General features: G+C 38.2%; 1 protein-coding gene across 3 annotated transcripts in view; it reads right to left on the bottom strand.

The window, feature by feature from the left end:
- CAST (calpastatin) overlaps window positions 1-12,981 on the bottom strand; it is a 120,947-nt gene that overhangs the window by 92,708 nt on the left and 15,258 nt on the right. The window lies entirely within an intron of this gene.

Here is a 12,981-nt window from a genome sequence, read left to right as displayed (position 1 = left end):
TCCCTGGTGGCGCAGTGGTTGAGAGTCCGCCGGCCGATGCAGGTGACACGGGTTCATGCCCCAGTCCGGGAAGATCCCGCATGCCGCGGAGCGGCTGGGCCCGTGAGCCATGCCCGCTGAGCCTGCGCGTCCGGAGCCTGTGCTCCGCAACGGGAGAGGCCACAACAGTGAGAGGCCCGCGTACCGCAAAAATAAAATAAAATAAAATAAAATTACAAGGCATGCCTAGAAGCAGAAAAATACAACTTTTTTTTCCAAACACAGGAAAATATGATGTTCAAAAAGCATAGTATTTTGATTGCAGGGCTCACTACGTGAATCTACACATGTAACAAAATGGCATAGAACTACATGTACCAATGGCAGTTTCCTAGTTTTGCTATTGTACTATAGTTGCAGGAATTGTAACCAATGGGGAAACTGGGTGAAGGATACATGGCACCAGCCATGCTATCTTTGCAACTTTCTGGTAATCTATAATTATTTCAAAATAAAACGTTTTTTTAAAGTCTGTTCAGGAGAGGGGCTTCCCTGGTGGCACAGTGGTTGAGAGTCCGCCTGCCGATGCAGGGGACACGGGTTCGTGCCCCGGTCCGGGAAGATCCCACATGCTGCGGAGCGGCTGGGCCCGTGAGCCATGGCCGCTGAGCCCACGCGTCCGGAGCCTGTGCTCCGCAACAGGAGAAGCCACAGCAGGGGGAGGCGAGCATACCGCAAAAAAAAAAAAAAGTATGTTCAGGAGAGACATAGCAAATATATTTTGTTCAAGCCACCCAAATCAAACTTCTGAAGATAAAAATGTCTGAGATAAAAAATACACTGGGATTAAGAACTGATGAGACATTGCAGAAGAAAAGATTAGTGAATTTGGAGATATAGCAATGGAAACTATCCAAAATGAAACAGAGTGTGAAGGGCTAGAGGACAGGGAACAGAGCATCAGTGAGCTATGGGGCAACTCCAAGCAGCCCATACATATATAACCGCAGCCTCCAAAGAAGAGACAGATGAGGAGACAAAACAAAATATTTGAAGAAATAATGGTCAAAACATTTCCAAATTTGATGAAAACTATAAACTCACCAATCCAAGAAGCTCAACAAATACCTTTTAAGAGTGAGGAGTTGGGTACGAAGAAAGGGTCAAGTTGGGTTTTAGATTCCCATCCCCCAAAGACTCCAGTGATAATGAAGTCAACCTGTGGGTGAGGGTTCTTCTGCCCCAGCTAAGGCACAGTGCCTTTCCCTGCCATAAAGGTGTCAAAGAGGTCCTGAAGGTTCCAATCCAGTGATTCTCTTCTCCACCCCAATGTGTGAGAAAGGGAACTGGTCCACCTTTCCACCAAAGTAATAGCCCTCAAGAAAAAGCAGACTAGGGATCCTCCAGTTTGCGATAATCCGTTACATAACAGATTAGATGTTATATTTGACAGAATTTGTGAGCACACAAATACACAAGAATGTTTGCATTAAATGAACATCGAAACCCTCAAGGGTTCAACTTGGTAGCTGACACATTCAGATAATTGCTCAAGCCATTTTTAAAATCCTGTTTGTTGAATGGTCTTCAGAAACTTCAACACATTATTTTTAGTTGAAAGTTTTTTTCTTTCTTAGCATTTTCTAATCAGTGAATTTTTAGATCAGTGGTGTCCTAGGCTTGATGAAATGTAGTATTTTTCAGGATAAGAACTCTCATTAAAATATATGTTTTGACACATTTGTTGACAAATCAGTTCCATTAGTTAATAGTCACCCCATAAAATGAAAAGAAATATTGTGTTTCCACATGAAAACACATGCTTTATTGGAAAATAGTATCTAGGAAAAGACTGTCTTTCAAAGGGAGGTCAGATACCCCAACACTAGCAATTATAAGGCTGTGACTCTTATTCGCAAATGTTCGTTTACACCATGGTTGTAAGTAGTCTACAAACAAGTACAAATTGCTATGACTACAGAAGGAAGTATAAATGGGTGCTACCCCCAATGCAATTTGGTAAATAGGATATGTTAATCCCCTGGGAAACACCGATAAATAGGTCATAATGATGTCTTATTGTTAACTCACAACCTAACATAGAAATTTACTCAGTGAATGAAACATCGCCTCCACAAAGCCCTTAATAACACACGCTATGGTGGCCAGCACTGAATTTTTTTTCCTGATTACTCAGTGCCATTCATTGTCTCCAAGTGGAAGTCCTTGAAGTGGTCTATCTCACGTCTTTCTAGTCTTGAGATGGCTGCATTGACTGGGAGTCAGGAGAACGCTATCTTTCTCCTGGCTCTACCTCTGCTGTGACTTAGCTTCCTTCTGTGCCTCATTAACTATCCATAAGGAGGGAGCAGCTGTGCCTACACTTATATTTTAGATCCAAGGGAATGGGAATGATTTAACCTTGTTTTATGATCTTCCTGAGTAAAAAGAGGGTATAATACAAGTAAGAAAGAAGGCAGTGAAAAGTTAGAGGAGTTACAAAAATTGACAACAGTGGTAAGAAAGTCTGTGGAGTTGGCTTCAGGTAGCATTCTGAAAATAGATAATTTTATGAACAGTTTTGGATACTAGTTGAAAGTATAGACTCTGAAAAACATGTTCCATCCTGGCTCCACTATTATATAACTGTGTGACCCTGGACAGGTTATTTAATCAAGTTGTGCCTCAATTTCCTCATCAGGAGAATGGGGTGGTTGTAAGGGGTGTGTGTGTGTGTGTGTGTGTGTGTGTGTGTGTGTGTGTGTGTGTGTAATGCCTACATATGTGTTAGCTATCAATATCAAATGATCGATAGTTTTCTACTACCTTTATCAAATCTATAAAAGTAGTTCTTATGTAAGTCGTTTTCCCTCTTATTAAACTACTTCTCACCAAAGTGTTAATAATTAATATATTATCCCTCCTAGGAACATCCACAATTTAAAAGAGGACCCAAGGGAAGGCAATGCTTAACTCCAAGTTTAAGGAAGTTGCTAATGGTGGAATTTCAGCCATCAACAACAAGCCAACTGGGAAAATATTGGATGATGCCTCCTGAATATATCTACTCGACAAGACTGCCCCCACCCCAGGGGTGGGGATGGTGTGTATCTCTAAACCTCTTTAAGTTGTATGTCACATTTTTTTTTTGCATTCTTGTATTCACATATGTATGTCCATTTCAGAGAAAAAGATCAGTTTTCATCGCATTTTGAAGGGACCATAAACTAAAAATAATTAATAATCCTTGGGACTTCCCTGGTGGCGCAGTGGTTAAGAATCCGACTGCCAATGCAGGGAACATGGGTTCGAGCCCTGGTCCGGGAAAATCCCACATGTTGCGGAGCAACAAAGCCCGTGTGCCATAACTACTGAACCTGCGCTCTACAGCCTGTGAGCCACAACTACTGAGCCCGCGTGCCACAACTACTGAAGCCCGCGCGCCTAGAGCACGTGCTCTGCAACAAGAGAAGCCACAGCAATGAGAAGCCCGCGCACCACAAGGAAGAGTCGCCCCTGCTCGCTGCAACTATAGAAAGCCCGTGCACAGCAACAAAGACCCAACACAGCCAAAAATAAATTTAAAAAAAATCCTTGCCCTCTAAGCTGCCTTAGTGCTTAAATCCTAATTCTCTGTCCATATCTAAGAGATGCACTTCTAGTCAAACACATACACATGCGCACGCACACATAAACAGTGGCGGCAGCCACCTTACTCTGTAAGGTTCCAAAGGAAAAAGACTCACATGTAAAACACTTCTCCCGGGGCTTCCCTGGTGGCGCGGTGGTTGATGGTCCGCCTGCCTTTGCAGGGGACGCGGGTTCGTGCCCTGTATCAGGAGGATCCCACATGCTGCGGAGCGGCTAGGACCGTGAGCCATGGCCGCTGAGCCTGCGCGTCCGAAGCCTGCGCTCCGCAACGGGAGAGGCCGGCGTACCGCAAAAAACAAAAACAAACAAACAAAAAACCACTTCTCCCTTTAAGGTCTAAGCAGACGGATGCATAGATTTAGTTTTGATCATTGTAAAACACTCTTTTCCATTATTCTTTTACTAACTATGCTGTTTATTATTCTTTTCCCTCTGATTAAAAAAAATACATTTAGAATAAAGAGAAAAGTAGTAAGAAGAAAACGTAAATTACTCCAAATCTTACCAATCGAGACAACTACTTTCAGTTATTTTTCTATTGTTATGCAAATACAAAAATATACACAATCTGTTAAACACATGGAATTGTTGGTCTTTCATCATTTTTCTTTACCTAACATAAACATGTTCCTCCATTGTTAAATGTTCTTCAAAGCATGGTGTTAAAGATGCCTTAGTCACTATGTTTGTGCTATAACTTCACCAATTCATTACGGCTGTACATTTGTTTCTCCCCTAGTTTGTTATTATTATAAATAAAGCTATGGAGAATATCTTTGTACATAGTTATCGAGTACACCTCTGATTATGTACTTGAAACAAATTCCTAGAATTGGAATTTCTCGGTCAAAAAGATTTAATTTTTTTTCTTATTCATGACTCTCAGTCACTTATTTCTCATTTCTAAATACCATTTATGTCTTCATTAAAGGAAAAGTTTAATCATATTTTTAACATTTCTAATCTTATAATTTTTAAGTTTTCAAATATTTGAAGAAATTTATATATAAGTCAAAATCAAGGTCCTTTCTTCTTAAAACACACACACACACACACACACACACACACACACACACTCCTTAACATATGCTCATTCAGAAAAACAAAGTCGGCAATGTATTATCACTGCTGAGACAAGAAAGATCTTATTTCAGCTGAACACTGTACAAGAAATTTCCTCTTTTTAACCACTAGGTGTCCCCTGAACTGTATGTTTAAAGTAAGACAGCTATTACCAGATCTATATAACAAATAATTCAGCAACGTCTCATCGCACGGCTGGTAGTAAGAACCCTCATTATTTTTTAAACGCATTATTTAAAAATTTAGCCATTCAGCTTTCTACTCGGCTTTCACTTTTCAGTGAAATAGATGTATGGTTTCAGACTTTTCTAAGTCTACTCAGTGTTTTAAGAAAGTAAGCAGAGAAAAAAGTAACAAAATTGTATTCAGAGAAGTAATTTTTATCCCAAGAACTATGTGAAACCAAAATTGGAATGTGAATATGAGATCACTTTAGCTCTCAGTTTCCTGTAAGAAAAGTGTTTTCTTTGAGATTGTATTTGCAGATTTCAGAGTGATATATTTCTGGAAGGTACTAAAGTCCAAACATTCTGCATCATGAGCTCAAATTAGACCACTTAGGAGTAAGAGGCTTGATCTGCAAAAGAAAGAGAACAGGGGTGCCAACCTTAATGTGCAAAACTAACCAAGAAGTCTACATTCTTAACGATTAAGATAAACATATGTTTAGAATTCACTCCAGAGTTCTTTCCAAATAATGTCTTTCTTATTTGATATTGTAATAAATGAATCCATTTACCTGTAAACATCTGGCAAACAATCCAAGAAATCTGTACTATGTGATGCCATCTTGGTCACACTTATCTCTTTTTGTGTAAATGAACACTGATTTCAACTTTTTTTTTTGCTTTATCTGATGTTTGCTATATAAATGCATGTACATTGGAAGAGAAGAACAGTCATCTATGCAGACTCTCCACTTACTCAGCACCCTGTCAATCACAACAGGAACAGCTCCCAAGGGAACCTACAATACCCCAGTCTCCAAACAAGAAACTTTCCTCAGCCCTCACAATTCTAGAACTATTATCAGCCTAGACCCTTCTTCCAGCCTCTCCACAGATGGCACTGCAACATCCAGGTTCCCCCACCCCTTTAATTGCTTATTCTTTCACTTGTTCACTGGTTTCTCCTTCCTAATCCTCCATGCAGGCATTTATCAACGTTTGCTTTTAGTTTCTCTCTTCTCTCTACACTCTTTTCTTCGATAATTTCAACCAAGAATTTTGGCAGTGAGGGTTAGAAAGGAAGATGGAACGGGAGCTTGAGCAGTTTCAAAAGAAATATTTTTAAATAGTTTATGATGAGGAAGACTAAACCGTTAAGTAGTCTAAAGAGGAGTCATTAAATAAAGAGTAAAATGAATGAGGGAACAGTTGAAGGAACAAGGTCCTAGGAGAAGTGGGAAGAAATAGGGTTAGTACCAGCTCCCTGCAACCAAAGCCTCCCATGTGGTTCAATGATCCCTTGAAACTGCAGCACACTTGATGTGCTTCAGAGCCACCCTGTCCCAGGACACAGTAAAGCAGAGTTGGCTAAGGGATGGGGTTGGTGGGGGGCATTTTAAAAATAAAGGAAAAAGGAAATGAGAAGAGTAAGGAAGAAAAGCTCATGTGTGCCAGGAACTGTGTTATGCACTCTATAAGAATTATGTGTGTCACTCAAAATGTGCTCAGAAGGCCACCATTAGAAGATATGAGTCACCTGGGGTGACTGGTAAAAATACTGATTCCCTGATCCCATCTTGGATCTGATAAATCAGGATGTTTGGAGATGGGGTCCAGGAGCTGAAATTTTCATACTATCTCCAGGTGATTCTTAGGCATGTTAAAACTTGAGAATCACTGCATCATCTCACATAATGTCCTAGAAGATGAGGGATAGAGAGTTTTGAATAATTTTTTATGACACTAAATCAGTGCTCTACACATTTACTAAGCATTCTGTAATAAGGCTGATTGAAACATAAAGGACTTTATGATGTCAACTTGCTGAGAGATTTTGATTTCACAAATGAACTGTTTTTGGAAGGCCATAACAAGCTATTATGTACATTTGGTATATGATAAAATATTATTGACTTTATGACAAGAATCATACATATTCAGTCCTTAGATGACGCAGGTATTTTGCTATGGGCACAATTTCAGGTTATCCTCCCTTTCATTCCTTTTGAATCAGTCATTCCTGTATCTTTGAGAAGCTAATAAAGTCTAGAGATAAGACTGAAAAAATAAAAACTTTAAAACAGGATATTTCAGGACTCATGTTTAATTGACTTGTCCATCAGGTTTCCAGGACTTATGATCTATTCTAAAGTCAATAAATTTAACTCCTATTCAATTCCTTTGATATTCTGTTAACTTTGATTCCAATTTCCTGTGCTGTAAGGTACACTCTTCAGAGACAATTTTGGTGGGACCTACAATCTTAGACAATTAGGCTCATTACTCCAAAGTGCAAGAATGAAGGGTATTTTATTGCTGTATGATATAATGTTCATATATTTATATGTTCTTTTATAGAGGCAAAATGCTTAACTACTTTTATTAGCCACTCCCTACTACTTATATAACATTTTGTATATCACAGATTCTTAATTTAAAAGCACATTATTTTCAAATTCTTTGTTAAAGAGGGACTGTACTTTCTAGCAATTGGCATATGTTTCTGGGTGTTATACAGAGTTGTTTTGAAACAAAAGGACTACTAAGCTTAATGAACTACCAAACTTCCTTCCTTTTTTAATGGGAAAGGCTTGGCAATATGTAGTCAACAAAAGAATTTAAGTCCTGGTTAGAAATCAATAAGGGGCTCACTTTTATTGCTAAATAAAGTTCTCTTCATTGCCTAGTAATAGTAGTAATAATAAGGCAACAACAATAATAATAGTAGTAATAATAATAACAATAATAGCAGCTCACATCTATATGGTATTTCGTATGTCCCAGCCACTGTTCTGGACACTTCATATGCTTGGTCTCATTGATCTTCATGTTAACTTATGTAGAGACTATTATTATCTCCATGTTACACGTAAGGAAGGTACCCTTAGTGAAGCAAAGTAATTGGCCCAAGAACACACAGCTAGGAAGTGGCAGAGCTGGGTGCAAGTCCATGCAGTGGGACACTAGAGTCTGCACTCAGCAACTACAATGTGCTGCCTCCATGGGAACCATGGACTGGGTGGCAGGCTAATTGGATTAGGAGTGTGGCTCTTCAAAGCTTCCACAGCACGTGAGAAAGAAGATGCTCTCGCTATGGTCTCAGAATGGCAAAGAATTTTTCTTCTGAATTTTATAAACTTCCCACATTCTTCTCAGAATTCAACCTGAATACATGTCTTAGGATAAATAGGCTATTTGAATGTTTACGTAATGTCTGGCATTTTCACTGTAGGTTTTGAACTTAAATTCACGGATTGCTCTTGTAGACCCATTTGGTAGGCTCCACATAAGAAAATACTAAATTCTAAATTGTAAGAATAAAAGGAAAAGAAACCACATATGCACCAAAGCAGGCAAATCAAGCTTTCTACAAATAAATATAAGGCTGCCCCAGACATCTTCTCTATAGCACAGAAAGTCAGAAAACCATGGAGCAACAGGTACAGAACTTCAAGGGAACAGAACTGTTACCCCAAAATGTACAATTTTGTACTAATTTCTTGTGTGAAGCCAGCAGAAAAACATGCTTAGGATCCACACAGACACAGAAAATCACAATCCGTGTTCCTCTGCAGAAAAAAATTATCTTAAAAAATATTCTAGTCAATGAAGAAATAAACCAAAATTTAGAACTAAAAAATGGGGAAACTACAGTTGAAAAGGATTTTGGAACTTCCTTTAGTGAGTTTAGCCTTCCAGATCAGACACTCAGGGGATTCTGGATCTCTAGGTAAGCCAGGTGGGACTGCCCTTGGGGCACCTGTTCAGCTTTGCCTCCTTCTTGGCACTGGGACATGAACTTGTCCAGCCACAATCAACTCCCCACAGTTAAAACGGACAAGAGATTGTAATAACCTATCATCCCTTAAAATAACATTTGCTGTGGCACTCTTCCAGAATTTGCTAAGGACGGCTATATCACTTGCTAGTGGGAACACCAACCCAGCAAACTTCTTGACAAAAAACACAGCACAAAATAATGACCAGATTAAATGCTATATTAAATGCCAAGGTACTTAAATACAATTCTCTATGTATTTAAAAGTCACGCACAATGATGACTCTTTTTGATTGGAAAAGATTTATCTATCACAAAGCACATTGTTTATCATTTTTAGTCTAGGCCCTGTTAGGGATGTTCCTTTGTTATCTCAGCTTAAACATAATATATACACATAGAAAAAAGATGTAGGAAAATACTCAAAGATGGAAATAGTGGCCATCTCTCTAGGTACTAGAAGTCTAGATGGTAGTGTTTTTTCTTTAAAATTGTCAGTATTTTCTAAATTTTCTGCAATGGTTATGTTTTAGCTGTATGATCATTAAAATGTTACTAAAATCAGTATAGTATATATAGTAATTATGAACACAATATCATCACATTAACTTAAGAATATACAAAATTTCATAGCAGCAGTTATAATTTAAGTGGTAAGACTGGGCAATACTTTTGATTTTTACAAGTACATATTACTTTTGTGATTAAAAAAAGACTAATTTCATCCAGAGAAAAAATGTTAGAAAGAAATTTTAAAATGTTGGAGTCATTCAATACTTACTCATGCACTTTTGAAGGAGGAAAGGTAAACGCTGAGAAAAAGAATGCCACCAATGCTATTATGGTAAAGAAAATTTATCAAATATCTTTTCCTTTAAGTCACAATTTCAACTCTATTATCTCTCTTTCTTTATCCATAAAAATATATCCATTATGAAATTTGAAGTTCTTAAAACTGGCTCTGTGAAATCATGCCCATCATATGCTTTATTTTTTGTTTGTTTTTATTTGTTTTATTTTAACTTTTTATTATGAAATAATTTTACATTTATAGAAGAGTTGCAAAGCTGGTACAGAGAGTTCCTGCATACCTTTTATCCAGCATCCCCCAATACAAACGTCCCATCATATGCTTTAAATTCCATTCCTCTGGACTTCACTGAAATATGTTGCTAAGACGCTTACACTCACCCAGTGTAGCCAGATGTGTCAGTCAAATACATTAAATAGGTTTGATTGCAGGTTTGTGAAGGCTACTTTGTTCCACTGTATTTAAAGGTACTAATAAATGTTTTCATTTTTCTTTTTCCTGCTCTCTAGTCATTTTATCTTTGGCTTGTTAGTCCATGCAACTTTTGGTCTTACAATTCCTCTACATCTGAGGACTTAACAAGTTCATAACGATTGTCATAAAAAAACAAAAAAATACATTCTCATAGACACTTACTCAACTCCATCCTCAAGCATTTATATTGCAAATGCAACATGACAAATGATATTTTAGTTGCAAGACTCTATTAAAATTGCTGCAGACCTCCTAGAATCACTTAGCGGTTGTATAGGGGACATACTCAAGACAAGTAAGAGCTATTTATGGTAGCAGGAGAAAAAGAGCTGTGAAATTCACAGAGCTGCATTCATCCCCAGATATTTTTACATATGACAATACAATAATGGTTCTTGCCTAACCCTAATCATTTTTACTCTGGGTTAAATCTTCCTGAAGCCCTCCTCTGTACCTTTTTTCTTGCATCTCCAAATGAAATGCAGCAGAGCAATAAAGGGAGAAGGAAAAAACACTGAGAAGTACCCCTGAGCATAGAAAGCACATTTTCAAACTGACTTTGTTTCAAAGGCCCGAGTTTGTCCTTGGAAGCCTAACCAGTATGTTTGCATATGCTTGTGGACAACAAGTTATTCACCCTTTGGAGGCACATGCTAGTTTGAAAATCGATTACCAAAAACCCAAACTAAGCTTCTTAATCTCACTTCTTGTTCAACAGAGCAGTAGATGAGAAAATATTTGGGAGAAAGAATCAGTTTGGGGAAACCTTTCTCTGGTAATCTTAAGAGGATGGTAGCCGACTGTGGGTAGTAGGATAGGCAGATTACAAGTCCAGATTGCACATGGTTTTATAATCATGAACATAAAGGCTAAAATAATGCCTAATGTAGGATGGTTTCCTTGAATTGTCTCCTAGGCCATAGTATGTCATCAATGACTTAACTGCACATGACATAAAGAATTAGAGATTCTTTAGAGACAGACCATATTGAAAATATAACTCGACTACCAAATTATCACACCCACACATCTGTCCACCCTATCAAATACATATGGGCAGAATTTGGTGAGATAATAAACAATCTTCAATCTCAGACTATCTGAATCTCTGCAGTGATTTATGCCACGGGAGCAAGGCAAAGCCTCTATCTCCTCTCTTTTCTCTGCCAGCTGGGACGGAGCAGAACAGACCGATATGACCAGCCTCTGGCACAAGTGCAAGAGCTGTAAATCTGAATTTCTCAGGAGTGTTATGAAACAATGTCAGACTTGCCTGAATTGCTGATAAAGAAAAGAAAAATTCTTTCTTCTCTCAAGGTGGAAGTTCAGCCTTTCAGTTTCAAAAAACTGAAAGTACAGTCATCATACTGACACAGAAGTTTCAAATTCTCCCCTGGCTGCATTGATAACAGGACTACTTATCAGTTTTCCCAAGCCCTTTATAAATATGAAAATAAGGCACTTTATAGTCCGAATATATAAAAGACCTATCACCGGGCAAGCAGTTGTTGCCTAAACCAACAATGCCTGTACATTCAAGGTGCAATATTTAAGCTTCCACATAATAACATAATTGTTGAGAATAATCCTATAAGAACTAGGTCACTATCCACTTGATTGTATTGGAAAAGAAGATTTCCTTTTTTGTGCAAATAGTTTAAACTTGATAAATATTAATAGAGAATAACATCTAAAAACATTATTTCCTAGTCTGGAGAATAAAGAGACACTATAGTTTTCAAACAGGAAACTATTTGATAGTTTGATAGATATCTGGGAATATATTTAAAGAGTAGGGTTGATGGGGAACTGAGTGATATTATATAGATTTTCATGCTAGTAAAAGGGGAAAAATGTGGTATTTTTCCCATGGAAAAAGTTTTAAAATAATATAACCAAGAGGCTTCCCTGGTGGCGGAGTGGTTGAGAGTCCGCCTGCCGATGCAGGGGACGCGGGTTCGTGCCCCGGTCCGGGAAGATCCCACATGCCACGGAGCGGCTGGGCCCGTGAGCCATGGCCGCTGAGCCTGCGCGTCCAGAGCCTGTGCTCCGCAACGGGAGAGGCCACAACAGTGAGAGGCCCGCGTACCGCAAATAATAATAATAATAATATAACCAAGAAGCAGGATAAAATCTTAATAAAAGTTTATATTTACTTTATAAAGAAGTCTTGCCTTCCATGGGTACAAAAACTTACTGCAAATTTGCGTGGTAAGAAATAATCTAAGATATATTTTCATGGGTGTTGGTAATGGAAACAATAATAGACAGCTGTGGACAAAACCTTAGTGCAGAATTCATAGCAAGTTCTAGTCATAATGCCCTTCTTCATACTGAATATATTGGAATATATTGAATATTTCAAAACTGCAGGAAATAAGCAGAAAGAGGAGCTAGATTCTAGATTTCTGGAAACACGTTAATAATATAGAGAAAAAGAAAATGATCACTTTTTGCTTTCTAAATTTCCAGCTACCTTTCAAGACCTGGCTCTTTTACAAACTGGAAATGATAACAATTTCTACTGAATGAAGATGAATGTTCCACTGAGATTTAAAATGTGAAAAGCATCAAAAGGAAGGCAAGCCCAGTACCCTTTTGGAGGATAGAACTTTCACATGACTCTTCCATGGAGACCAGGCCATGTTATTAACAGTGCACATAATGAGGCATCATTCGGTGAAAGAAGAAATTCACAGGCTCAAAGAAAACCCATCTCAAAGGGAGGAGGTTTGGTTTTACTAGTATTTCCACAGAATGGATCCAAGTAAAAATAGTCTTTTTCTCTCCCTTTTGTTTATGAACCTGAATGACTGGTTTAATCTAGGTTATCACTGTCCTCCTTTCACAGTGACTCTCATAAAAAAAGATTTCCTTTTCAACTACAGCATTTGGTTTCCCCTCCTACATGTTTTGTTCAACAAAACAAACAAACAACAAACAAAAAACAGTTAAGATTCACCAATTCCTACAGGGAAAACACCCTAAATAACTGAGTTCTACTCCTAAATGGAAACTACTTCTAGATGTTCCTCTCC

Source organism: Kogia breviceps, chromosome 4, assembly GCF_026419965.1.
Source record: "Kogia breviceps isolate mKogBre1 chromosome 4, mKogBre1 haplotype 1, whole genome shotgun sequence".
NCBI lineage: Eukaryota > Metazoa > Chordata > Mammalia > Artiodactyla > Physeteridae > Kogia > Kogia breviceps.
The sequence above is the reverse complement of the archived record's forward strand: the minus strand, read 5'-3'. Positions and strand labels throughout refer to the sequence as shown.